We start from the raw sequence: 26429 nt of genomic DNA on the forward strand, positions 1-26429 counted from the left end.
TCATTTAGGGTTTCCTTTGCTATATAAATGTTTTATGGTTAATTAGATCCCCTTTTCTTACTTTTGATTTATTTTTCATTCATCTAAGAGGTGTATCCAGAAAGACCTCACTGTGATTTATGTCTATGTGTGTCCTGCCTATGTTTTCATTAAGCCTTCATAGTATCCATCCTCACATTTAGATCTTTATATTCTTTGGAGTTTATTTTGTGTATGGTGTTAGGGAGTATTCTAACTTCATTTTCTTTGCCTCAATAACCACCACACCATCCCCCACACATCCTCTATTACCAGTTTATATTCCCAACTTCAGGGGAGGAACATTCCCTTTTCTCTACACCTTCACTGGCGGTGATTTGTAGAGTTTCTGAGAATGGCCACTCTGACTGGTGTGAGGTGATTACTTGCTGTGGTTTCGATTTGCATTTCTAATATTTAACAGTGTTGACATCTTTTCATGTGATTCTTTTTAAAGGGTCAAAAATTACATTTGACATTCTGTGAAAAATGACAGAATGATCTCACTTCATTTTCAAGGCAAACCATTCAACATCACAGTAATCCAAGTCTATGCCCCAACCACTGATGCCAAAGAAGCTGAAGTTGGACGGTTCTGTGAAGACCTACAAGACTTTCTAGAACTAACACCAGAGAAAAGATGTCCTTTTAATCATAGGGGATTGGAATGAAAAAGTCAGAAGTCAATAAATACCTGGAGTAACAGGCAAGTTTAGCCTTGGAGTACAAAATGAAGCAGGGCAAAGGCTAACAGAGTTTTGTTAAGAAAACACACTGGTCATAGCAAACATCCTCTTCCAACAGCACAAGAGACAGCTCTACACATGGACATCATCAGATGGTCAATACCAAAATCAGATTGATCATATTCTTTGCAGCCAAAGATGGAGAAGCTCTATACAGTCAGCAAAAACAAGACCATGAGCTCCTTATTGGCAAATTGAAGAAAGTAGGGGAAACCACTCAGTCATTCAGGTATGACCTAAGTCAAAGCCCTTACGATTATACAGTGGAAGTGACAGATGCAAGGAATTAGAGCTGATAGAGTGTCTGAAGAACTATGCATGGAGGTTCATAATGCTGTACAAGAGGCAGTGATCAAAACCATCCCCAAGGAAAAAGAAATACAACAAATCAACATGGTTGTCTGAGGAGGCCTTATGAATAGCTGAGAAAAGAAGAGACGCAAAAGGCAAAGGAGAAAGGGTAAGATACACTTAACTGAATGCAGAGTTCCAGAGAATAGCAAGGAGAGATAAGAAACCCTTTATAAGTGAACAATACAAAGAAATAGAGGAAAACAATAGAATGGGAAAGACTAGAGATCTCTTTAAGAAAATTGGAGATACCAAGGGAACATTTCATGCAAAGACAGACACAATAAAGGAAAGAAATGTCAAGGACCTAACAGAAGCAGAAAATAAGAAGAGGTGGCAAGGATACACAAAAGAACTATAATACAAAAAAGATCTTAACGACTTGGATAACCACAATGGTCTTGTCACTCACCTAGAGCCAGACATCCTGGAATGTAAAAACAAGTGGGTCTTAGGAAGGATTACTATGAACAAAGCTAGTGGAAGTCATGGAAATCAGCTGAGCTACTTCAGATCCTAAAAGATGATGCTGTTAAAGTTGCACTCAATATACAATCAAATTTGGAAAACTCAGCAGTGGCCACAGGAGTGGAAAGGGTCAGTTTTCATTCCAATCCCAAAGGAAGGCAATGCTAAAGAAAGTTCAGACTACCACACAATTGCACTCATCTCACACGCTAGCAAAGTAATGCTCAAAATCCATCAAGCTAGGCTTCAACAGTATGTGAACCAAGAACTTCCAAATGTACAAGCTGGGTTTAGAAAAGGCAGAAGAACTGGAGATTGCCAACATTCATTGGATCATAAAGAAAACAAGGGAATTCCAGAAGAATATCTACTTCTGCTTCACTGACAGCACTAAAGCCTTTGACTGTGTGAATCAAAATAAGTTGTGAAAAATTCTTAAATAGTTGAGAATACCAGACTACCTTACCTGCCTCCTGAGAAACCTGTATACAGGTCAAAAGCAACAGTTAGAACTGGACATGGAACAACGGACTGGTTTCAAATTGGGAAAGGAGTACATCAAGGCTGTATATTGTCACCCTGCTTATTTAACTTATATGCAGAGTACATTATGCAAAATGCTGGGCTGGATGACTCACAAGCTGGAATCAAGATTGTCAGGAGAAATATCAACAACCTCAGATATGCAGTTGATACCACTCTAATGACAGAAAGTGAAGAAGAACTAAAGAGCTTCCTGATGAGGGTAAAAGAGGAGAGTGAAAAAGGTGGCTTAAACTCAACATTCAAAAAACTAAAATCATGGCATCTGGTCCCATAACTTCATGGCAAATAGATGGGAAAAAAGTGGAAACAGTGACAGACTTTATTTTCTTGGGCTCCATAATCACTGCAGATGATGACTGCAGCCATAAAATTAAAAGACACTTGCTCCTCGAAAGACAAGCTATGACAAACGTTTCTTCAGTCGTTCAGTCACGTATGACTCTTTGCAAACTCATGGACTTGCAGCACGCCAAGCTTCCCTTTCCTTCACCATCTCCAAGAGTTTTCTCAAACTCATGTCCTTTGAGTCGGTGATGCCATCCAACCATCTAATCCTCTATTGTCCCCTTCTTCTCTTGCCCGCAATCTTTCCCAGCATTACGGTCTTTTCCACTGAGTTGGCTCTTCACATCAGGTGGTCAAAATATTGGAGCTTATTTTCAGCATCAGCCCTTCCAATGAATATACAGGGTTGATTTCCTTTAATATTGACTGGTTTGATCTCCTTGCAGTCCAAAAGACTCTCAAGAGTCTTCTCTAGCACCACATTTCAAAAGCATCAATTCTTCACTGCTCAACCTTCTTTTTGGTCCAACTCTCACATCCATATATGACTGCTGGAAAAACAAGTAGCTTTTACTCTAACATATGGGATATCAAATTTGTCTTCACACATTGTCTGCTATATTTAGACTCTTGGTTCATACTCCATGTAACCATGTACTGTGGTAATTAAATACAATTAGAAACAAAGCTTTATTTTACGGATGTGGTTTGCCTACCAGCAGCATAGGAATGTTCCATTTTCTCCAGCCCCTGTTACCCTGGTATGACATCTCAAAACTCAGAAACTTACTTGTTGATATGATTATCAATTTTGTTTTAGCTCAGTTTTAACAGAAGAGCAAAAAAATGAAGGGGCCAGTTTTTTCAGGTCTCTTTAGGGAGAAAGGAATCTATTAGAAGACAAAGTACATGCAGCTTGTGGGCTCTTTGAGTCACCCATTTTTTGCAGGAGTTTTCTTGTATTTGTTTTCAAGTGTGATCTTTCATTCATATCATAACCAATAACAGAAGAAACTAATTTGAAACAATGGCTTGCTTCTACTCAGAAAATCTGAACACAAAGGAACCAATGTGAACTGCAAAGATCAAGTGCCAAACTTTTAAGAATATTTTAGGTTTTCAAATAATAACTAGTATTGTTTTTTCAAGAGTATATTTTTACTCTAATAAATAATCTTTTCCAGAAAGCTTTTAGTGTGGCCGCCTCCTGCTGGAAGCCTGGGATGCTGGAATCAGGCCACGTCCTGTCTGTCTTTACAGCACGCTGGGCTGCACTCTAAGAATATGTGGGCTCTCCCCAGGATCTGGACCATCACAGGGCCATAGAAATTGGTAACAGTTTTGTTTTGCTTGTTGAAACATTTAATGACAAAAGTTCTTTCAATTCCTGATGTGGCTGAAGTGTGGAGCCCAGTGATGATTTCTTTAAGAAATGTACATCCTAGTTCCCACATGAAGGTGAGCCCTTAGTCCAACGATGAGAGACCCTGCATGTGTGTGGCCTGTGGCTCCTAGGAGAGCAGCTTTAAGCTAGTTTAAACCTGACCAAGTTCTGTCTACATGGTAGATTGAGGCTACCATGTGGCCTCAATCTGTGGCTCCCTTGTGGCTCAGATGGAAAAGAATCGCCTGCAATGCAGGAGACCCAGGTTTGACCCCTGAGTTGGGAGGATCACCTGGAGAAGTGAATGGTTACCCACTACCAATGGACAGGAGAGTCTGGCAGGCTGCAGTCCATGGGGTCAAAAGTGTCAGACATGATAACATTTTCATTTCACTTTTCAAGTCCTGTCTACACTGATTATGTTTAGACAAGACCGTGTGCTTTCTGCAAAAGAGAACATTTAGACCTGACCCTGTTTTGTGTGCACTAAGACAAGGAGACCTGAGTAGAGAGCTGGCCTGGCCTCTGTCTGGGAAACTCCGTGCCTGCGTTTGAGCGTCAGTGCTTAGATGCCTGGGCTCTGGGACTGGGGTGGGCTTCTCTGGGTGACCATGCTCTCCTCTGAGTGGGCTTCCATGGCCCTCCTGGGGGTCAGTGCTGCGGTCGGGCTCCTAGTCTGTCCCCCGCCAGGTTCACCTGCCTGGGGCTCATGGAGACCCCTCAGGTGGGCTACTTGATAATCATTCCAATTTTCCAGCACATTCAGGTTGAGTAGGGAGGCAGGTTCACCTGGTGAATTGGTTCCAGGGCACAGGGATTGACAGGCAAAAAGTCAATGGGCAGCAGGTGAGGTTGCTGCTGTGATCTCTTCCAGTCGACTCTCTCCTCGGAAGGGAACAGAGCTGCCCCTCGTCTTTCAGCCCATCTCTCCTGTGTTTTCTCAGCACCTCAGCGGGGCAAGAAAGACAGAGCCTGCCAGAACCAAGGTAGTGTGTTCAACTCTAGCATGAGTTTTCAAACCAGCAAAAAATCACACAGAACCAGAGTGAAAACAGGAGAGACCTAACTTCTCAGGGACAATTGTGAGGAGAGGAGACAGTCACTAGTGTTTCTTTCTAGGATCTTAGGGGGTCTCAGAGATCTGGCTTGTTTACACATTGGGGGCCCTCTGACCACAGCCATGGTTTCCTTGTCCTGACTGAGGGGACGTGTGACCCCAGGTAGGGGGTCTGGGGACCATGTGAGTCTCACCCCATCTCCATGGGTCAGGATCACGTGTATGGGGAGACCACACACACACAAAGCTAATAAAAAGGGAAGAATACATGAGAGCTTCACTTGTGTGCAGGAATTAATACTTTACGGTGTTCACTTTATACAGGCCTGTGCCTGTTTGCCTCTTTACCCCTGCGAGGTTCACCCTCCGTGGGGCTCCTGGGGCTCCCTCAGGTGGCCACCTGGTAATTACTCCAATTTTTCAGCACATTTAGGTTTAGTAGGGAGGCAGGTTCACCTGGTGAGTTGATTGCAGGGCACATGGATCAGGCAAAAAGCCAATGGGCAGCAGGTGAGGTTGTTGCTGTGATCTCCTTCCAGTTGACCATCCCTCCTGAGCAGAAGGCAGACCTCCCCCTCATCTCCCAGCCCTGCGTCTGGTGTGTTTTCTCAACGCCTCAGTGGAACAAGAAAGGACTGAGCCTGCCAGAACCAAGGTAGTGTGTTCAACATTATCATGACAGCTGTAAAAACTGTTAATATCACACAGAACCAAAGGGAGGAGAGAAGGACTTCTCTGGGACAGTGTGGGGAGAGGAGACCAACCCCACACTTCTTTCTACCATCCCAGGAGATTACAGGAACCCACTCGTTTCCACCTTAGGGGCCCAGCAGAGACCCGGTGTCCTAACCAAGGGTCGTGTGACCCCAGGTGCAGGGTCTGGGGAGGTGGTGTCACCTTGGAGAGTGTGGAAGTGTGCCCCAGTGCAGGCTCTGTGGATTGTGTGGCCCTCACCCCATCCACGTGGGTCAGGATCCTGTGTACACGGAGACCACATGTCTGCTCTTTCCCTGCAGTGTGTCCTGTCCCCTCGGAGATTCCCAGCATCTGAATTGAGGGTGTTTCCCTCATTAACCTGTGGTCCTTTTCCTTCTCTTCATCTTGTCGCATTCACATGAGGTCAGGCGGGTTGCTGCTCTGTGTTCTGCTGAGTGAAAACCTTTGGTGGTGTCGTGTTAATATCAGCATATCCCATATCTAACCATAGGGGTCACCACTGTCTGGTGTCCCCTAGACCAAGCTCAGGTAATTTAATTTGTAATTTAATTATTATTTTATATTGGAGCCTAGTTGATTTCCGGTGTTTTGTTTTAGGTATATATGAACTTCACTTAGTTATACATAGACATATATCTACCCTTTTACTGTTTTTTCCCTCATGTAAGATATTACCCTTTTTTCAGTAGAGTTGCCTGTTCTATTCCATAGGTCCTTTTTCATTATCAACTTGATATATATCAGTGTGTATATTTTCATTCCAAGCTCTTAATTTATCCCTCCCTTCTAACTTTGTTTTCATAATCGTAATTTGGTTTTCTCAGTCTATGAGTCTGTTTCTGTTTTGTTCATTAGTTTATTGGTATGAATTTAAAGATCCCACTTGTCTGTGATATCTTAGGGTAGTAGTGTTTCTCCCTGACTTACCTTACTTACTATAATAATTTCTTGGTACATCTATGCTGTTGCCAATATCATTATTTTTTCTGTTTTTTGACTGAGTAGTATTCCAGTTTATAGATATACCATGTAGTCTTCATTTTTCTGTCACTGGACATTTTGGTGGGTTCTATGTCTTGGCTATTGTAAATTGTGCTACCTTTAAAATTGGGGTGCACGTGTCATTTCAAATGATGAATTTCTCCAGATCTAAGCCTGGGAAGGGATTGCAGGATCATATGATACCTCTATGTTTAGTTTTTCAGGGAACCTCCACGCTGTTTTCCATAGTGGCTTCACCATTTACATTCCTACCGAGACTGTAGGAGGATTCCCTTTTCTGTACATCCTCTGCAGTATTATTCTTTGTAGATCTTTTTGATAATGGCTATTGTGACTGGTGTGAGGTGATACCTCATTGTAGTTTGGCATTGATTTAATAATTACCGATGTGGAGTATCTTTCCTTGTGCTTTTATTATTTTATGCCTTATGAGTACAGTTTACCTCTTGAAACTGACTTCTTCAAACTTGGCCCTGTTTGGAATGCTTTCTCATAACTTACCCCAGGACATTTCTTAAGGTCAGGTGTCATTTACAGCCTTGTCTGACTTGTGACTATTAAGAGCCCTTCAGCACCTGTTTTATGATTTCCCAGGTGGCTCAGTGGTAAAATACGCGCCTGCAATGCAGGAGACTTGCAGGAGACATGGGTTCAATCCCTGGGTCAGGAAGATCCCCTGGAGCAGGAAATGGCAACCCACTCCAGTATTCTTGCCTGGGAAATCCCATGGACAGAGTAGCCTGATGGGCTACAGACCATGGGGTCACAAAGAGTTGGAGACAACTGAGTGACTAAACAACAGCAGCAGCACCTGTTCTAAGGTGTATATATTGATCTGAACCAGCTAATTACTCTTTGCAACCCCCTCCTTTCCATTTTGGCAACCATAACTCTCTTTCCTAAGTCTGTGAATCTGTTTCTCTTTTGTGATGAAGTTCATTTGTATCCATTTTTAGATTCCACCAGAAGGGATATTCTGTGATATCTGTCTTTCCATCTCACTTCACTTAGTATGAGCACCTCTGGTTTCCTCCCTGTAACTGCACATGGCATGTTTCATCCTTATATATGTCTGAGTAATACTGCTCTGGGTATATGTGCCCCGTTTCCTGTATCCTTTCATCTTCCTGGTATACTTGGGTTGCTTCCTTGTCGTGGCTGTTGCACCTAGTGCTGCCGTGGTCTTTGCGGTACAGGTGTGTTTTTAAATTTTGGTTTTCTCTGTATCTAAACCTAGGTATGAAATTGTTGCGTCACTTGGTACTTCTATATTTCGTTTTTTAAGACCCTCCATAATGTATTCCCTAATGGATGTACCATTTTATATTCCTACCAATAGGGTAGGAGGGTTTCCTTCTCTTTATACCCTCTGCAGAATTTGTTCCTGTAGGTTTTTTGATGTGGCCATTCTGATCAGTGTTAGGTGACACCTCGTTGTACATTTGATTTGTTTTTCTCTAAGAACTCGTGATGCTGAGCATCTTCTATGGCCATCTCTATGACCTCTCTGGAGAAATGTGCAGTTAGATTTTTGGGCATTTTTAATTGAGTTTGTTGTTGTTGTTTATGCTGGGCTGTACTAGTGATTTGTATGTGTTTGTTTCAGATGTACAGGAACTTGGTTCAGTTATATTAATACATAATATATATCTATTCTCGTTTGGGTTCTTTTTTCATATAGGTGACTAGAGTGTGTTCAGTAAACTTCCTTATGCTATTCCATAGGTACTTGATGATCGTCTATTTGATGTATATTAATGTGTATATGTTAATTCCAATCCCTTAAACTAGCCCTCCCGCCTGCATCTGGAGGACAACAGGTCACTCCAGATCCATGTGGAGGCACATGGCCTGCTACATGCTCCCTCAGCACCAGGACACTCCAGCCTTGGGACCCAAGCCAATCAGGCTCCAGGGATGTGACACTAGCCTTTTCTTAAAAAATTTTTTGACCCTTTCCTACTTAAAATCTTTTTCTTTTAAAAAATTTTTATTTTTAATTAATTTTATTTGTAGAATAAGTACTTTACAATATTGTGATGGTTTTTGCCATACATCAACATGAATCTGAGTTGTCCCCGAGTACCAGCTTTGGGTGCCCTGCTTCATGCGTGGAACTTGTGCTGGTTGTCTGTTTTACATGTGCTAATGTCCATGTTTCAATGCTATTCTCTCTCTCAAATCATCCCACACTTGCCTTCTCCCACTAAGTCCACAAGTCTGTTCTTTACATCGGTGTCTCTGATTAGAGTCAGCATTTCTTTTTTGTTTTTTTCTGTTTTTTTCCATCATTTGAACTGAAGTATGTAGGTGAATTACTATCTTGTGGGTGTTTTTTTTTCCTTTCTACCACAACTTGTTTCATTTCTATTAATACGTAAATATATATATATATTTTGGGGTTTTTCCCATATAGGTTATTACAGAGTGCAGAGTAAGTTTACTTGTGTTATACAGTGGGTCCTGGTCATTTATTTTATAAACAGTATTGGGCATATATTAGTCTGAAGTTACTCATTTCTCCATGCCCCGCATCTTTATATATTTGTGACTGGAAATTTCTAAGTCTATGAGGCAGTGTCTCCAGGCAAGAAATTAATTTTTATGCATCTTTAGATTCCACCTAGGAGCAAAATCATAGGATACTTGTCTCTCCCTGTCTGCCTTCCCATGGCTGAATGTGGCATTATTTCCTACTTCTTTATTATTGAGAAATATTGTATTATGTATATGTACCCTGTTGTCTGTATCCATTCATCTGTTCTTCTACAGTTAACTTGATTCCCTGTCTTAGCTGTTGTATGTAGTGGGGCCAAAATCGCAAGGTTACCCATTTCTTTTAAAATTTTGGTTGTTTCCACCTAGCTTTCTTGATGCTATCCCAGTCCAGACATGAGACACAGCCTGCTCAGGCTCCAGGGATGGGATAGCAGCCCAAGAGAGGGAGGTTGCAGGGAATAAAGTAGGCATTGCTTTTTTTCTTTTCCTCATGCCGATCCTATGTTGGAATACAGTCAATTTGTAGTTTTGTGCTTACTGTCAGTGTAAAACACTTGATTCATTATTGACATGTACATAGAGGATGTCTGTTCTTTGGATTCTTTTTCCATAGAATTTACTGCAGAAGGTTGAGCAAAGTTCCATGTGCCTATATGTACCACATCTTCTTTGAGCTTTAATCTGTCAGTGGACATTTTGATGGCTGTGTATCTCGGCTATTTTAAGTAGTGCTCCAGTGAACACTGGGGGGTGTGTGTCATTTGAATGATGGTTTTATCAGGATACCAGGCCCAGGTGTGGGAATGTCAGATCCTAGGCGTAGTTCTCTTGAAAGTGTTCTTTTTTTGGCATGTGATGACTGTCCCTTTCTAGTGACTATTGCCAGTGTCCCTTCCCACCAGTGGTGTAGGGAGGGTCCCTCTCCTCCTGGCCCTCTCCCCCATTTATTGTTTGTGGACTTCTGAGGGTGGTCATTCTGACTGATGGGATTTTATTTCTTGTTGTTTTGATTGGCATTCCTCCTGTAATAATTTGGGATGCTGAGCATCTTGTCCTGTGAATGTATGGTTTTTTACTTTTCTTTTTTTTTTCTCCTCCATGGTTGTGCGGAAAATATACCTGTTGCAGTTGACGTTTTGATAGTGGGTTGTGTTTGTAATTTATTTCTGGAATATTCTCCCTAGGACCTTTCCTGAGGGTAACTGTCATTAACAGCCCCTGAGGTCTTGTGAATTGGAGGTTCCAATAAGCACAGGTCTGGCTTTCCTGGTGGCTCAGGTGGTAAAGAATCCACCTGCAATGCAGGAGACCCAGGTTCAATCCCTGGGTTGGGAAGGTCCCCTGGAGAAGGGAATGGCAACCTACTCCACCATTCGTGCCTGGAGAATCCCACGTTCAGAGTAGACTGGTGGGTAAGCGCAGGTGGTCAAGTTGTAGTTACAGAAAATGTCCACACGGTGGCAGCAGTTTTTCATTCCCAACTCTGGTTCTTCGGGCAACCAGAACCTAAGGAAGACATGGCTTACTAGGCTGTGAACTAGAGTGGAATGTGCCTGAGCAAACTCCCAAGGGCCTGTGTCTCACTACTTGTTCCCCCTAAAGCTTCACTCCTTTCCTCAGAGTCATCCCAACGGGGGCCACAGCACCCTGCTGAGGTGCTAGGAGGCTGCACTCTCAAGAAGGAGGCTTAAGCTGTGAACCCCAGCACCAGGAGAACTGAAAGCTAGGTGGCATTTCCAAGGTCCTTGAGACCGGACGGTTGTCACATCGTTTGGGTGCGCTAAGGACTATGGTCCCTGTCAGAGCAAACAAGAAGTTACAAGTTTAAGAGGGGGCTCAATTAAGGGCACCCTGTCTGGCGGTTTCCACCCCACCCCAGTCCAGCCTTTGGACCGAAGCCTGCTCAGGCTGCAGCAGTGGGATAGCAGCCAGGATCAGAAAAGTTGACAGGAAGAAACTAGGCAAGGTTTTTCTTTTTCTATTCTTTTCTTGGATTTCATGCCTGTGGTATGCTGGAGTGTAGTTGGTGTGCAGTGTTGTGCCTCTTGTCAGTATCCAGCTACCTGAATGAGTTATGATATGTATGTAAAGCATATGTATTCTTTTTCAGATTCATCTGCCGTAAAAGTTATTGCAGAAGGTGGAGTAAGTTCTCTCTGCTGAATATCGTGTCCTTGTGGAGTATCTATTACATATACAGATTTCTGTGGATATGGTAGAGAGATGGATTTCTGTGAAAGGAAAAAAGGGGAAGGAGACAATGCTTGTGGATTATCTATTACAGATATACATTTCTGTGTATATGTTAGTCCTGACTTCCTAATTCATCTTTGGCCCTTTGGGTTTTTTAAGTTGTAATTGAATTCCTTTTTATCTCTTTTTTTCTTTTGCCTAGAAGGGATATCACTTGCTATATAGTCTTCCTCTGTCTGTCTGACTTCACTTAGTGTTTGATCCTCCAAGATATATCCCTGTGGCTACCAGTGGCATAATTTCATGATTTCAGTAATAGTTTTTTGTGGTTGAGTAATAGTTCATTTTCATCATTCTTTTTAAGCTTTAATCTGAAGGTGGATATTTTGCTGGATATTTTAACTAGTGCTGAAGTGAACGTTGGGGTGCATATGACTTCTTGAAAGATGGTTTTCCTGGGATATAGCTATATGTATGGGAAAGTCAGATGGTAGGCTTAGCTTGCATTTATTGTTTGTAGACTTGTGAGGATGGTCAGTCTGGTGAGATTTGGTTCCTTGTTGTCATTTTGGTTGGCATTCCTCCTGTTATAATTAGGGATGCTCAGCATCTTGTCCTATAGCAGTAAGTTTTTTCTTTTTTCTTTGTTCCCCTTTATGGTTGTGAAGAAAATTTACCTCTTGTAGTTGATTTTTTGAAAGTTAGTTGGATTTGTAATTTTTCTGCAGTACTTGCCCCAGGACCTTTCATGAAGGCATGTGGTGTGGAAGCCGCTCAGTTGTGTCTGATGCTTTGTGACCACATGGACTATAGCCTGCCAGGCTCCTCTGTCCATAGAATTCCTCAGGCAAGAATACTTGAGTGGGTTGCCATTCCCTTCTTCAGGTATCTTCCCTACTCAGGGATTGAACCCGGGTCTCCTGCATTGCAGGCAGATTCTTGACCATCTGAGCCATCAGGGAAGCCTTTCTGAAGGCAGCTTTCATTAACAGCCCCCGAGGTCTGTTGCTTTGGAGGGAACAGTAAGCGCAGGTGGCCAAGTTGCAGTTACAGAAAATGTCCACAAGGCGGCAGCACTTTTCCACACCCAACTCAGGCAACCAGAGCTTAAGTTTGGGCTTGCTAGGCTGTGAATTAGAGTGGAATGTGCCTGAACATGGAACAACAGACTGGTTCCAAATAGGAAAAGGAGTATGTCAAGGCTGTATATTGTCACCCTGCTTATTTAACTTATACGCAGAATACATCATGAGAAACGCTGGGCTGGAAGAAGCACAAGCTGGAATCAAGATAGCCGGGAGAAATATCAATAATCTCAGATATGCAGATGACACCACCCTTATGGCAGAAAGTGAAGAAGAACTAAAGAGCCTCTTGATGAAAGTGAAAGAGGAGAGTGAAAAAGTTGGCTTAAAGCTGAGTATTCAGAAAACTAAGATCATGGCATCTGGTCCCATCACTTCATGGCAACTAGATGGGGATACAGTGGCTGACTTTATTTTGGGGGGCTCCAAAATCACTGCAGATGGTGATTGCATCCGTGAAATTAAAAAAAAACTTACTCCTTGGAAGGAAAGTTATGGCCAACCTAGACAACATATTGAAAAGCAGAGACATTACTTTGTCAACAAAGGTCCATCTAGTCGAGGCTATGGTTTTTCCAGTAGTCATCTATGGATGTGAGAGTTGGACTATAAAGAAAGCTGAGCACCAAAGAATTGATGCTTTTGAACTGTGGTGTTGGAGAAGACTCTTGAGAGTCCCTCAGACTGCAAGGAGGTCCAACCAGTCCATCCTAAAGGAAATCAGTCCTGGGTGTTCATTGGAAGGACTGATGTTGAAGCTGAAACTACAATACTTTGGTCACCTGATGCAAAGAGCTGACTCATCTGAAAAGACCCTGATGCTGGGAAAGATTGAGGGCAGGAGGAGAAGGGGACGACAGAGGATGAGATGGTTGGATGGCATCACCAACTCAATGGACATGAGTTTGGGTGAACTCCAGGAGTTGGTGATGGACAGGGAGGCCTGGCATGCTGCAGTTCATGGGGTCACAAAGAGTCGGAGACGACTGAGCGACTGAACTGAACTGTGCCTGAACAAGGGCTTAGTCTCAATACTTCTTCCCCCTCAAGCTTCACTCCTTTCCTGCAGACTAATCCCAGCCTGGACCACAGCACCCTGATGAGGTGCCTAGGAGACAGCACTCTCAGGAAAGAGACTAAGCTGGGGACCCCAGCACCAGGAGATGTGAAAGCTAGGTGACTTTTCCAAGGTCATTGAGGCCAAAGTGTCAGGACACCATCAATTGTGTGCCCTAGGGACTGTGGTCCCTGCCACATCAAACCTGAAAGTACAGATTTCAGAGGGGCCTTAATGAAGAGCAACCAGCCTGGTCGATTCAACATCACCACAGTCCAGCCATGAAGACAACCTGCTGAGGCTCCAGGATTGGGATGGAAGCCCAAGTTGGGTGAATGTTTCATATATGAAAATAGAACTTTCTGTATATTCTATATGAACACATGAGTGCAAATTTAATGAATGAAAAAACAATTTTCTATATTTCATATATGAAAATATATGTGCATACTTAATGTAAAAAATATAATTTTCTATTTCTTATATGAAAGTATGATACATGCATGAATTTTCATGTATCAAAAGATGAGTGCACATTTCATGGATAAAATAGAATTTTTGATATTTCATATATGAAGAGATGGGTGCATATATTACAAATGAAAATATACTCTTCTATATTTCTTATATGAAAACATGGGTGCATAGTTCATGGATGAAAATGAAATTTTCCATGTTTCATATATAAAAACATGCATGAGTATTTCAAAGATGAAAATAGAATTTTCTATACTTCATATATAAATCATGGGTGCATATTTCAAGGATGAAAATAGAACTTGATGTCATGTATGAAAATATGGTGCATATTTCATGGATGAAGATTGAATTTTTAGTATTTTATATATGTAAACATGGGTGAATAGTTCATGGATGAATATAGAATTTTCTTATTACATATATGAAAACATGGGTGCATATTTCATATATGAAAACAACATTTTTGATAGTTCATATATGAAGCTATGGGTGCATATTTCATACGAAAATAGAATTTTTTATATTTCATATATGACACTGTGGGTGCATGTTTCATATATGAACATAGAATTTCCCATATTTCTCATGTGAAAATATGGGTGCATGTCATACATAGAAATAGAATTCTTTGGATTTCATAGATGAAAATATAAATGCATATTTCATATATGAAAATATTTTCTGTATTTCACAGATGAAAATATAAGTGCATATTTCATATATGAATAGAGAATTTTCTATATTTCACAGATATAAATATAAGTGCATATTTCATATGTGAAAGAGAATTTTTCTATATTTCATAAATGAAAAGATAGGTACAAATTTCATGCATGAAAGTAGAATTTTCTAAATTTCGTATAGGATAGTATAAGCCCAAGTGTGGTCATGTCAGACCCTAGGCTTAATGTCTTGATAGCTTTTATTCGGGCATGCCGACATTGTCCTTTGTTGTGGTTGTTGCCAGTGTACATTCCCATCAACAGTGTGGGAGGTTTCCCTTTACTCCAAACTCAGTCCTGCATTTATTGTTTGTAGACGTGAGTATGGCCATTCTGACTGGTGGGATTTGATTTTTCTTTGTCATTTTCATTGGCATTCCTCCTGTAATGATTAGGGATGCTGAGCATCCTGTCCTAGGTGGAGGTATGGGGTTTGTTGGGTTTTTTTTACCCTTTATGGGTGTGAGGAAAATAGACCTGAGGCAGCTGGCTTCCTGAAAGTCGTTTGTGTTTGGAATTTATCTTGAAGTACCCAACACAGGACATTTCCTGAGGGCAGCCATCAAGAACAGTCCCCCAGCCCTTGTGAATTAGAGGTGCCAGTAAGCACTGGTGGTCAGTTGTAGTTACAGGAAATGTCCACAAGGCGGCAGCACTTTTTGATGCCCACCTCTGGTTCTTGGGGCAAGCAGAGGCTTCGGGAAAGTCAGCTTCTCCGCCTGTGAAACAGAGTGGAATGTGCCTGAGCAACCACTGAAGGGTTTGTGTCTCACTGCTTTTTCCTCTTAAAGCATCACACACATATCCATCTTGATAGCATCACTTTTTCCACCTTAGCCCTCTTGATAGCTTTTTTGTGAACATTCAGAGACTGTCCATATACTGGTTGTAGTCAGTGTATATTTCCACCTACAGCTTAGGGGATTCTTTTCCTTCCATGCTGTCTCCCATAGTTCTAGTTTGTCAAATTTTGACAATGGCCTTTGTGAGTGGTGGGATCTGATTTCTCATTGTCGTTTTGATTTAGGGATGCTGAGCATCTTGTCCTGGGGTGGAAGTTTGATTTTGTTTTGTTTGTGTTTTTTCTTTAAAGGGTGTGAGGACAATTTAGGAGTTGGCTTCCTGACAGTTGGCTGTCTTGGGAATATATTTTTCCAACATCTGCTCCATGGCATTTCCTGAGGGCAGCTATCATTAACAGAACCACAACCCTTGTGAATTGAGGTGCCTGTGTGCGCCCTCAATTACAAGTTACAGAAAATGTCCACAAGGCGGCAGCACTTTCGCCTGCCCAGCATTGGTTCCTGGGGCAACCAGATCCTTAGGGCCCGTTGGCTTCCTGGGCTGTGAAATAGAGTGGAGTGTGCCTGAGCAAGAAGGAAAGGGCTTGAAACTCACTACTTTTTCCCCCTAAAGCCTCACACAAGCTAATGTCCAGACTAATGCCTTCCAGGTCCAGAGCACAGTGCTGAGGGCACTTAGGTGCCTAGAAGGCTGCCCTCTCAGGAAACAGGCTTGAGCTGGGAACCCAGCGCCAGGAGAGGTCAGGCCTAGCTGAATCTTGTCTTCAAATTCCCGGAGGGCTTCATGCCATGTGGGACTCTGGTCCCAGCCAGAACATAACAGATAGTAGCCCTTTAAAAATGGTTCAACAAAGGGCACCGTGCCAGGCTATATCCACCCCTCCCCAGTCCAGAGTGGGACCCAAGCTTGCTCAGCCTCCAGGGATGGGATAGCATCCCAAGTCAGGGAGGTCATTTATAACAGAGGAGGCCCTGCTTTCCTTTCCTTTAACATCTTGCCAATACTACATTGCAGCATAGCCGAGTTATAATACTGTGGTTGCTGTCAGCATACAGCCGCTTAATTCAGGTATTTCGTATCTATGGGGTATCTCTATTGTGTGTTTGGACTTTGTACAATAGCAAGTTGAGTGGAGTGCTTAGCATCAGGTCCTTGTGAATACCCCCTATTTCCTGCAGCAAAAACATGAGCTCAGGTTCTCCTGCGTGAAATACGGAATTCTCCGTATTGCCTTTCCCCTGCATCTTCATCAGCAGTTACTGTTTGTCGAGTTTCTGACCATAGCCATTCTGCCTTCTGTGAGGTGATAGCTTCCTGGGGTTTCAATCTGCTTTTCTAATATTTAGCGATGTTGACCTCTTTTCATGTGATTTGTTTTCAAGGAAGAGTTCAACTCACCTCTCCAGATTGGCTTCTTCGAACTCAGCCCTGTTTTAAATTTTTTCTAATGACCACCCCTAGGACATTTATGGAGATCAGCTGTTTTTTACCTCCGGACCCTCTGACTTTGAGAGTACTTAATGCTCAGTACAGCTTTTCAAGTTGTATGGAAAATGGCCTGGAGATGACAGCTTTATTCAGCCCCACACATTTTATTTCCATGTAATTTCCATGTTATTTTATTTTAGAAAAGAGATGATTTCCGAATGTATATGTTTCAAGTGTACAGGAACTTGATTCATTGACGTTTGAACATTTATCTATTCTCTTTCAAGTTCTTGCTCCCATCTAGGTGATTACAGTGTGTTGAGTAAACGTCCATCTACTATTCAGTAGGTCAGTTTCAATCATCTGTTTGATATATATATATGTTTGTCTACGTTAACTCAAATCTCTTAATCTATTTTGCCTGTGTCTAGGGATGGGGACTTGTGCAGAGGGCAAAGGGACTCCAGGAACATCGTGGGGTCACATTGCCTGCCACATCCTCCCAGGATCCTGAGCCCCACAACAATCCAGCCGTGGGCCCCCAAGCCTGCCCAGTCTCCAGAGATGTGAAACCAGCCAAGGTAACCATGGGATGAGGTGAATAGAGTCAACATATCTTCTTTATTTTTTGTGTTTATCGAGTTATTTGAACTTGATATATGGGTTAATTACAGCATGGTGGGTGTTTTTTTTTTTTAATTCATAGCAACTTGATTCACTCATATATAGATGTATATTTGTTGTATTTTGAGTTCTTTTCCTGTATAGGTTATTACAGAGAGTGGAGTATCATTCCTTTTGTGAGTCCTTGTGATTGATTTTGGAGAAGGAAGTGGCAACCCACTCCAGTATTCTTGTCTGGAGAATCCCATGGATGGAAGAGTCTGGTGATTGATTTTCTAAATAGTAGTGTGCATATGTTAGTTCAAGTAGCTCTTTTCTATTGGCCAAATATGTTTCTTCTCTGCTAACAATAAGTTCTTTTTTCTAAGTCTGTGAACTGTGTATCTTTGCTCAAGGAGCTCACATGTTTCCAGTTAGATTCCACCTAGAAGTGATATCATATTAAATTTGTTGCTTACTGTCTCTCTTCAGTTGCTATGATCATCTCTACCTTCTTCCCTGTGCCTGAAGATCCCATTGTTTCATTGCTTTTTATGGCTGAGTCATATAGCATTGTGTGTGTATCCCATTTTCTTTGTTCATTTCTGTGTCCTTACACACTTAGGTTGCAGCAGTGTCTTTGCTATGGAAACCAGTCTGGCCAGGATGGCATGGGTATCCTTGTCTTTGAAAATGTCGCTTCTCCCTGACTGTATGCCCAGGCATGTGACTGCTGTTTCTGAACACAATTCTATTTTTAGTTTTAAGGAACCTCCATATTGTTTTTTGCTAGTGGATGAACCATGAACATTTTTAATAATCTCCAGATTAATTTCTAGACAGGATCTTTATTTTTACAACTTCCCCATTTCAATTTTACTGATGTTTCTTCTTGATTGTTTTCTGTGTTTGTAGCTATCCATTCATTATTTCTTTTCAAATTGAAGTACAGTTGATTAATATTACTATGTTTACTGAACATGGAAATTCAGTATTTTAATGGAATACACTCCACTTAAGGATATTACAAAATCGTGGCTTTATTTTCATCTGCTGCATACTATATCCTATTCGTTTACTTACATTATTCATAGTGTTTTTATCTCTTAACCTCTACTCCAGTCTGGCAGTTCCCACAAGCAAATCCTCACAGGTATCCGTTCATTTCTGTATTTGTGATTCTCTTTCTGTTTCGTTGTTGCTGTTGTTCAGTCGTTCAGCCATGTCTGACCCTTTGTGACCCCATGGACTGCAGCATGCCAGACTTCCCTGTCCTTCACCATCTCCTGGAGTTTGCCATCCAACCATCTCATCCTCTGTCCTTCCCTTCTCCTCCTGCCTTCAATCTTTCTCAGCATCAGGGTCTTTTCCAATGAGTTGTCTCTTTGCATCAGGTGACCAACGTATTGGAGCTTCGGTAACAGTCCTTCCAATGAGTATTCGGGGTTGATCTCCTTTAGGATGGACTGGTTGGATCTCCTTGCAGTCCAAGGGACTCTCAAGAGTCTTCTCCAGCATCACAGGTAGAAGGCATCAATTCTTCAGTGCTCAGCCTTTTTTATTGTCTAGCTCTCATATCCATACATGACCACTGGAAAAACCATAGCTTTGATTATACAGACCTTTGTAGGTAAAGTAATGTCAGATTTTTAATACACTGTCTAGTACACTGTCTAATACACTGTCATTGTTTTTCTTCCAAGGAGCAAGAGACCTTTAATTTCATGGTTGTAGTCACCATCCACAGTGATTTTGGTGCCCAAGGAAATAAAATCTGTCACTGTTTCCATTGTTTCCCCATCTGTTTGCCATGAAGTGATGGAACCAGATACCATGATCTTCTTTTTTTACATGTTGATTTTTTTCACTCTCCTCTTTCACCTTCATCAAGAGGCTCTTTAATTCCTCTTTGCTTTCTGCCATAAGGGTGGTGTCATCTTCATATCTGAGGTTATTGATATTTCTCCTGGCATTTTGCATGATGTACTCTGCATAAAAGTTAAATAAGCAGGGTGACAATATACAGCCTTGATGTACTCCTTTCCCAATTTTGAACCAGTCCATTGTTGCATGTCCAATTCTAACTGTTGCTTCTCGACCTGCATACAGGTTTCTCAGGAGGCAGGTCAGGTGCTTTGATATTCCCATCTCTTTCAAAGAATTTTCCACAGTTTGTTGTGATCCACACAATCAAAGGCTTTAATTCTTTGAAAGTTTTTAATTCTTGAAAGTTTTTAACTTTATGAAAGTTTTTAATTTTATGATTTAAAAATATATACCTGTATTTTATATATGACATATACCTCTTTTTATATATGAGATATGTACCTATATTATCATATAAGGGATATATACTGATATTTTCACAATACATATATACTTATATTGCCATATATGAAATATATACCTCTAGTTCCATATATGAAATATATATTGAATACTACTGAGCTAAATAGCAAATGAAAATTGGAAAGTTTTATAAATAGAAGATTCCATCAAAAAACTGATTTTGAGATTTTTAAAAGTCACATTAAGTAGTTTTACTCTTTTAATTTATGCTTTACAAAGAACTTATCAGTGAAGTCAAGGCAATTAATCTAAATACAAGATAATTTTCTTATTTTTACTTAAGATGCTTCTGCTGTCAATGTTCTCTGACAAAACATTTTATTTTCATTATTTCTGATGCCTACATATTGATTTAAGTTTACAGTGCCCTATAAATAGAAGTCATTTAGCAATCGTCTAGTTTCAAATTAAGACTTTTGTATGTATAAAGATGTAAGCCTGTGTACTTAATTAGAAGGATTATCTTAAGTCTCTAAAAGCATTACTCAAAAGGTACAATGATTTTCATTATGGTCCATGGACTGGTATTTGCAAATCTACTAAATCAGAAGCTCTGGAACTGCCGTCTGATATTTTAGTTGATAAGCCCTCCAGGTGATTCTGAAGCACTGAAGTTTTAGAACTATAGCCCTGGAAGTCCCAGCAAAACTCACATTTTACCAAGCCCAAGTTGTATGAATTAGTATCATTATAAGTTACAGTAAAATTTTCATTCTTTTGGTTAAAGAACAATAGCAAATAAGTGCATTTTGCAAATATATATGTATATTTTCATATATGAAATACATACCTACATTTTCATATATGAAATATATGCTGAACACTACTCAGTCATAAAAGATTAAAATAATGGCATTTTCAGCAATATAATCCTAGAGATTATCATAAGTGATATAAGTCAGAAAGACAAAGAGAAATACCATATGATATCATTTATACATGAAATCTAAAGTATAACACCAATGAACTTATCTATGAAATGGAAACAGACTCACAGATATAGAGAATTAGTGTTTACCAGTGGGGATAGGCAGTGGGAGGGGAAAGAGAGGTGTAGAGGATTAACAGAAACTACTTTGTATAAAATCAATATTCTATAAGGATATATTATACAGCACAAGGAAATATAGTCTTTATTTATAATACCTTTAAATGGAGCATAATCCATAAAAATAGTGAATCACTATGTTGTATACTCCAAACTAATATAGTATTGTAAATAAACTGTACTTCAACTTAAAAAATTGTTGATGGCTATCTACACAAACAATAAAGTAATCAAAAAGAGTAAAAAATAAGCAAAATAAAAATGTGAAATTTTAAAAAAAAGATTCCATCAAGAAACTAATTTTGATGAGAATTTTAAAAATCACATTAAGTAGCTTTACTCTTGTAATTTTTGCCTTCCAAGAACTCATTAGTCAAGTCAAGCCAACTAATCTAACTAACATTAAACCTTACCAAGCTAAGGGCACTAAGCACATTTTGTCACCAAGTTTTTCCAAGATGCCTCTAGTTGGCAAAGGTTTTTTTAACTTTAACCTTTCTTATCACTAACTGTAGCTATTTCAGAAAAGTATTGTTCTGGTAACAATATCATGTGGTCTAATAGGTCCTAAGATCACATTACCAAGGGTTTTCTTTTTAAATGAACAATTTAAAAAAAAAGTCATGCTGTACTTCATCTTGTCAATGTTAAATTTCTCATTGGAGAGGAAGTCACTTGTGAAGCTGTTAGCCCCAAAGCCTTCTATTCTCAACCCAAGGTGCTCCTGTCTTGCATTATTAGGAATTTGAGAACTGCAAAGTGAAGAGATTATCGTGTTGAAGCAGCTGGGAAGTGACCAGTTTGAAGCAGTCTCTCTGGGCAGGTGGGAGGGGCAGTATGATGTTCTGTTAAGATGATCAAGGAGGGCTCCATGCCAGATGATTTCTTCCAGGAGGCCCAGACCACAGGTAAGTTTCTTCTGGGGAATCGTGGTTTAGCCCTCACCATGAGAGGACATTCATGCTAACAGGTCTGTGTGTAACATCTGTAGGGCCTGAATCAAGAATCCACATATCATAGAATATATAATGGAATATTACTCAGTCATAAAAATGAAATAATGTCATTTCAGCAACATGATTGGATGTAGAGATTAACACATTAAGTGAAAACACATAAACACAAATATCATAGGATATCACTTATGTGTGAACTCTAAACTATAATGCACATGAATTTCTTGATGAAACAGAAACAGTCTCAGAGAAAACAGGACATTTCAAAAGGGGAAAGAGATGGGAGATTAATTAGGAATTTGGTATTAACAGATAGATAGATACTACTATATATAAAATAGATAAGCCCCTCCTGTATAGCACAGGGAGCTGTATTCAATATTTGGAATCACCTAATAACCTGAAAGTATGTATGTGGGTATGTTTTTATATATATGTATTATATATGTTTATATATAATAAACATAATGTATATTATATACTATATACATGTAATATATCTAACCGAATCCCTTTGGTATACTCCTGGAACTAACGCAGCAACATGAAACAACTATTCTTCAATTAAAAATGTACCCATTTTTAATAGAAAAAAGAAGAGTCTACATATCATTGATACAAATATTTGAAGTTTAAATCAATTTAAAACACCATTACAAAACGTACATCTTTAAAACTGCTTAAAGATGCATAACTGAGCTCATCGCCTTGAGTAACATGGTAACTCATGTCCCTATAGTTAGACTAAGAAGAAAGGAAATAACTAAATATGTGATTCTTATCTGTGATAAAATTGTCAAGTTGACATGTTAAACTTAATTTATTTTACACATCTGAAAAGTAAAGAATTTATCCTATAATGCTCCTCATTGTTAATTATTTGAGAAGTACAAATCAAAACTTCGATGAGGTGCCACCTCACACTGGTAGGATGGCTGTCATTAAAAAAATCTTCAAATAACAAGAGTTGCAGAGGGTGTGGAAAAAAGGGAACCCTCCGACACTGTTGGTGGGAATGAAAATCAGTGCGGTCACTCTAGAGAACAGTAGGGCAGTTCCTCAAAAAACCAAAAATAGAGTTAGCGCGTGATCCAGAAATCCCACTTCTAGCCATACATCCAGACAAAGCTATAGTTCAAAAAGATTCATGCAGTATTCTAAAGAATGTGTGCATACCAGCTCCAGATCTGACAAGAAACCTTACTCTCACACCTGAGATATGAAATGTTTTTACATATTGTCTACTATATTTAGATTCCTGGTTCATACTCCATGTAACCCCATAGTGTCATAATTAAGTCCAATTTGAATTTTAGCTTTATTTTTTAGATGTGGTTTCCCTCCAGCAGCATAGGAGCACTCCCTTTTTTTCCAGGTCCTGTTTCCCTGGTATGACATTTCACACCTCAAAAACTCTTACCTGCTGATATGAATATCAATTTCATTTTAGCTTAGTTTGAACAGAAAAGCAAAATATCAGGGGGCCTATGTTTTCTGCTTTCTTCATGGAGAAAAGTGACATTGTTAGAAGAAAAAGTACCTGCAGCTCATGTACTCTTTGAGTCACTAATTGTTTGCAGGAATTTTCTCATATGTGTGTGTGTGTGTGTGTGTGTGTGTGTGTGTGTCCCTCGTAGCTCAGTTGGTAAAGAATCTGTCTGCAATGCAAGAGACCAGGTTCGATTCCTGAGTTGGAAAGATCCTCTCAAGAAGGAAATGGCAATCCACTCCAGTATTCTTGCCTGGAAAATCCCACAGACAGAGGAGCTTGTCTGGTTACAGTCCATGGGGTCACAAGAGTCAGACGGGACTTAGTGACGAAACCACCACTAAACCACTGTCATACAGCTAATTACAATTTTGTGGGTGGTTTGTTTTTACCTTTTCCTTCTATCACAGCTTGTTTCACTTTTACATAGAGGTATAAATGATTTACTGAGGTTTTTTTCTTTATAGGTTATTACAGAGCATGCAGTAAGTTTCCTTGTGTTACACAGTGGGTCCTGGTCACTTACTTTATCAATAGTAGTGTGTATATATTAGTCTGAAGCAACTCATTTCTCCATGCCCCACATCTTTATATCTTGGTGACCGAAAGTTTCCTTTCTTAGTCTGTGAGGCTGTGTCTTAGGCAGTAAGCTCATTTGTACCCATCTTCAGTTTATACCTGGAAGTGATACCATAGGATACTTGTCTGTCCTTGTCTCCCTTACTTCACTTGGGATGATTCTCTCTTCTCTCTTTCCTGAAGCTGTACTTGGCATTATTCATGAATAAGCTGTACTTATTCATGGTTGGAAATATTGCATTGTGTACATGTGCCCCATTCTTTGTTTCCATTCATGTGCTTCTATAATTAGCTTGCTTCCCTGTCTTGGTTGTTGTACCTAGTGGGGCGAAAATCATAGGGTCACTCATCACTATTAAAATTTTCTTTGTCATAACCCAGCTGCCTGGACCCCAGCCTAGTACAGACATGAGACAAAAGCCTGCTCAGGCTCCCTGAATGGGAGAGCAGCCCAAGTCAGGGAGGTCAGAGGGAATAAAATAGCCATTGCTTTTCTTTCCCTTTTCTTTTCTTTAATCTCATGCCGATGTTCTGTTGAAGTTTAGTCAACTTGCAGTTTTGTGTTTCTCAGTGTCCAGCCAACTGATTAGGTTATGAAATATATATACAGCATATGTTTACTCTTTTTTATCTTTTGACATAGTTTATTGAACAAGGTCGAGTAGAGTTCTCGGTGCTGAATATCAGGTAATTGTGGAATATCTATTACAGCTACAGATTTCTATGTATATTGGAGAAAAATATTTCTGTGAATATGTGCACGGAAGGAAGAAAGAAGGAAGGCAGGAGATAATCCTTGGGAATTATCTAAATCAGATGTACATTTGTGTTTGAATCTCAGAGTCCCTTTTTGTGTTGTAAATTACTTCCCTTGTATCTCTTTCTTTTATTTTGCTTAGAAGGGACATCATCTGCTATTTTCTTTGCTGTTGCTGACTTCACTTAGCACATGATCCTCCAAGGTCCATCCTTGTGGGAAAAATTGATATAAATTTATAATTTCAGTGGTGGCCTTTTATGTCTGAGTAATAGCCCATTGTATATATGTACCACATTTCTTTAAGATTTCACTTGTCAATGAGCTTCTTGGGTCTATGTCTTGAGTATTGGAAGTAGCACTGCAGTTAACATTGGGAGGCCTGTGTCATTTTGAATGGTGTTTTTCATAATACAGGCCCAGGTGTGGGTATTAAAATCTTAGGTTTAGCTCTCTTGAAATTTTTTGTTCTTGCCTGTTGAGGCTGTCCTTTCTAGGGCCTGTTGCCAATGTCCCTTCCCACATAGTGTTTAGGAGGGTTCTGTCATCTCCCGGCTCTCTCTCCCATTAACTGTTTTCAGACAGTATGGCCATTCTGTCAGATGGGATTTGATTTCTTGTTGTTATTTTGATTGGAATTCCCCCTGTAATAATTAGGAATGCTGAGCATCTTGTCCTGTGGCTGTTTCCGGGTTTTTTTTTTTTTTTTTTTCTTTTCTTTTGGCTTAAACGGTGTGAGGAAAATTTACCTGTTGCAATTGGTTTCTTGAAAGTTGAGTATGGAACTTATTTGTGCAGTACTGGCCACAGGACCTTTCCTGAGGGCAACTGTCACTAACGGCGCCCCAAGGCCTTGTGAATTGGAATGGAGGTACCAGTAAGCACCTGTGGTCAAGTTGCAGTTATAGGACATGACCACAAGGCGGCAACACTTCTTCATACCCAACTCTGGTCGAAGTCACCTTAGAAGTAGTTGGCTTGCTGGGCTGTGAATTCGAGTGGAATATACCTGAACAAACAAACGCCCAAGGGCTTAAGTCTTACTACTACTTTCCCCTAAAGCTTTACCCCTCCCCTCCAGACTCATGGCTACCTGGGGCACCACTCCCTGTTGAGGTGCCTACGAGGCTGCACTCTCAGGAAGGAGCCCTCAGCTGGGTCCCAGCACCAGATCCCTGGATACTTGGTGACTTTACCCTGGTCCTCGAGGCCAAGGGTCAGGCCACCATAGTTGAGGCACACTAGGGATTCTGGCTCCAGCCAGAGAAAACCCCGACAGTACAGGTTTAAGAGGAGTCTCAATGCAGGGCACCCTGCGCGGCTGTGTTGGCCCCACCCTAGTCCAGCCGTGGGACTCAAGCCTATTCAGGTTCCAGCGATCAGAGAGCATCTCAAGTCAGGGAGGTTGGAGGGAATATACTAAGTCTTACTTTCTTTCCTTTAATCTCAAGCTGATGGTATGTTGAAGTATAGTTGATTTGCAGTTTTGTGCTTGTTCTCAGTGTACAATGGACTGATTCAGTTATGCATGTGCTGTGCTTAGTCGCTCAGTCGTGTCCGACTCTTTGCATGGACTGCATACATAGACTGCATACAGCATATTTGTACTTTTAAAAAAATGTTTTGTCATAGAGGTTATTGAACAAGGTGGAGTAAATTTCTCAGTGCTGAGCATCAGATCCTTGTGGAGTATCTATTAGAGATACAGATTTTTTGTACATGTGCAAGAAAAGAAGGAAAGAGATAGTCCTTTTCAATTATCTATTACAGCTACAGATTTCTATCTATATGTTAGAGATAAAGATT

At 40.4% G+C, this 26429-nt stretch overlaps 1 long non-coding RNA gene across 10 annotated transcripts in view; it reads left to right on the forward strand.

Moving 5' to 3' along the window:
• The window catches only part of LOC123330808, a 95561-nt gene that overhangs the window by 19050 nt on the left and 50082 nt on the right, over positions 1-26429 (forward strand). For 8 of the 10 annotated variants that reach the window (XR_006640380.1, XR_006640381.1, XR_006640388.1 and 5 more), the window contains exons 4-7: positions 3599-4784; positions 5395-5510; positions 17274-17423; positions 21584-21750. This is a non-coding gene — a long non-coding RNA (uncharacterized LOC123330808). The remainder of the gene's footprint in view (positions 1-3598; positions 4785-5394; positions 5511-17273; positions 17424-21583; positions 21751-26429) is intronic. The other 2 variants (XR_006640385.1, XR_006640382.1) reach the window with 1 other exon arrangement.

Source organism: Bubalus bubalis, chromosome 20 (assembly GCF_019923935.1).
Source record: "Bubalus bubalis isolate 160015118507 breed Murrah chromosome 20, NDDB_SH_1, whole genome shotgun sequence".
NCBI lineage: Eukaryota > Metazoa > Chordata > Mammalia > Artiodactyla > Bovidae > Bubalus > Bubalus bubalis.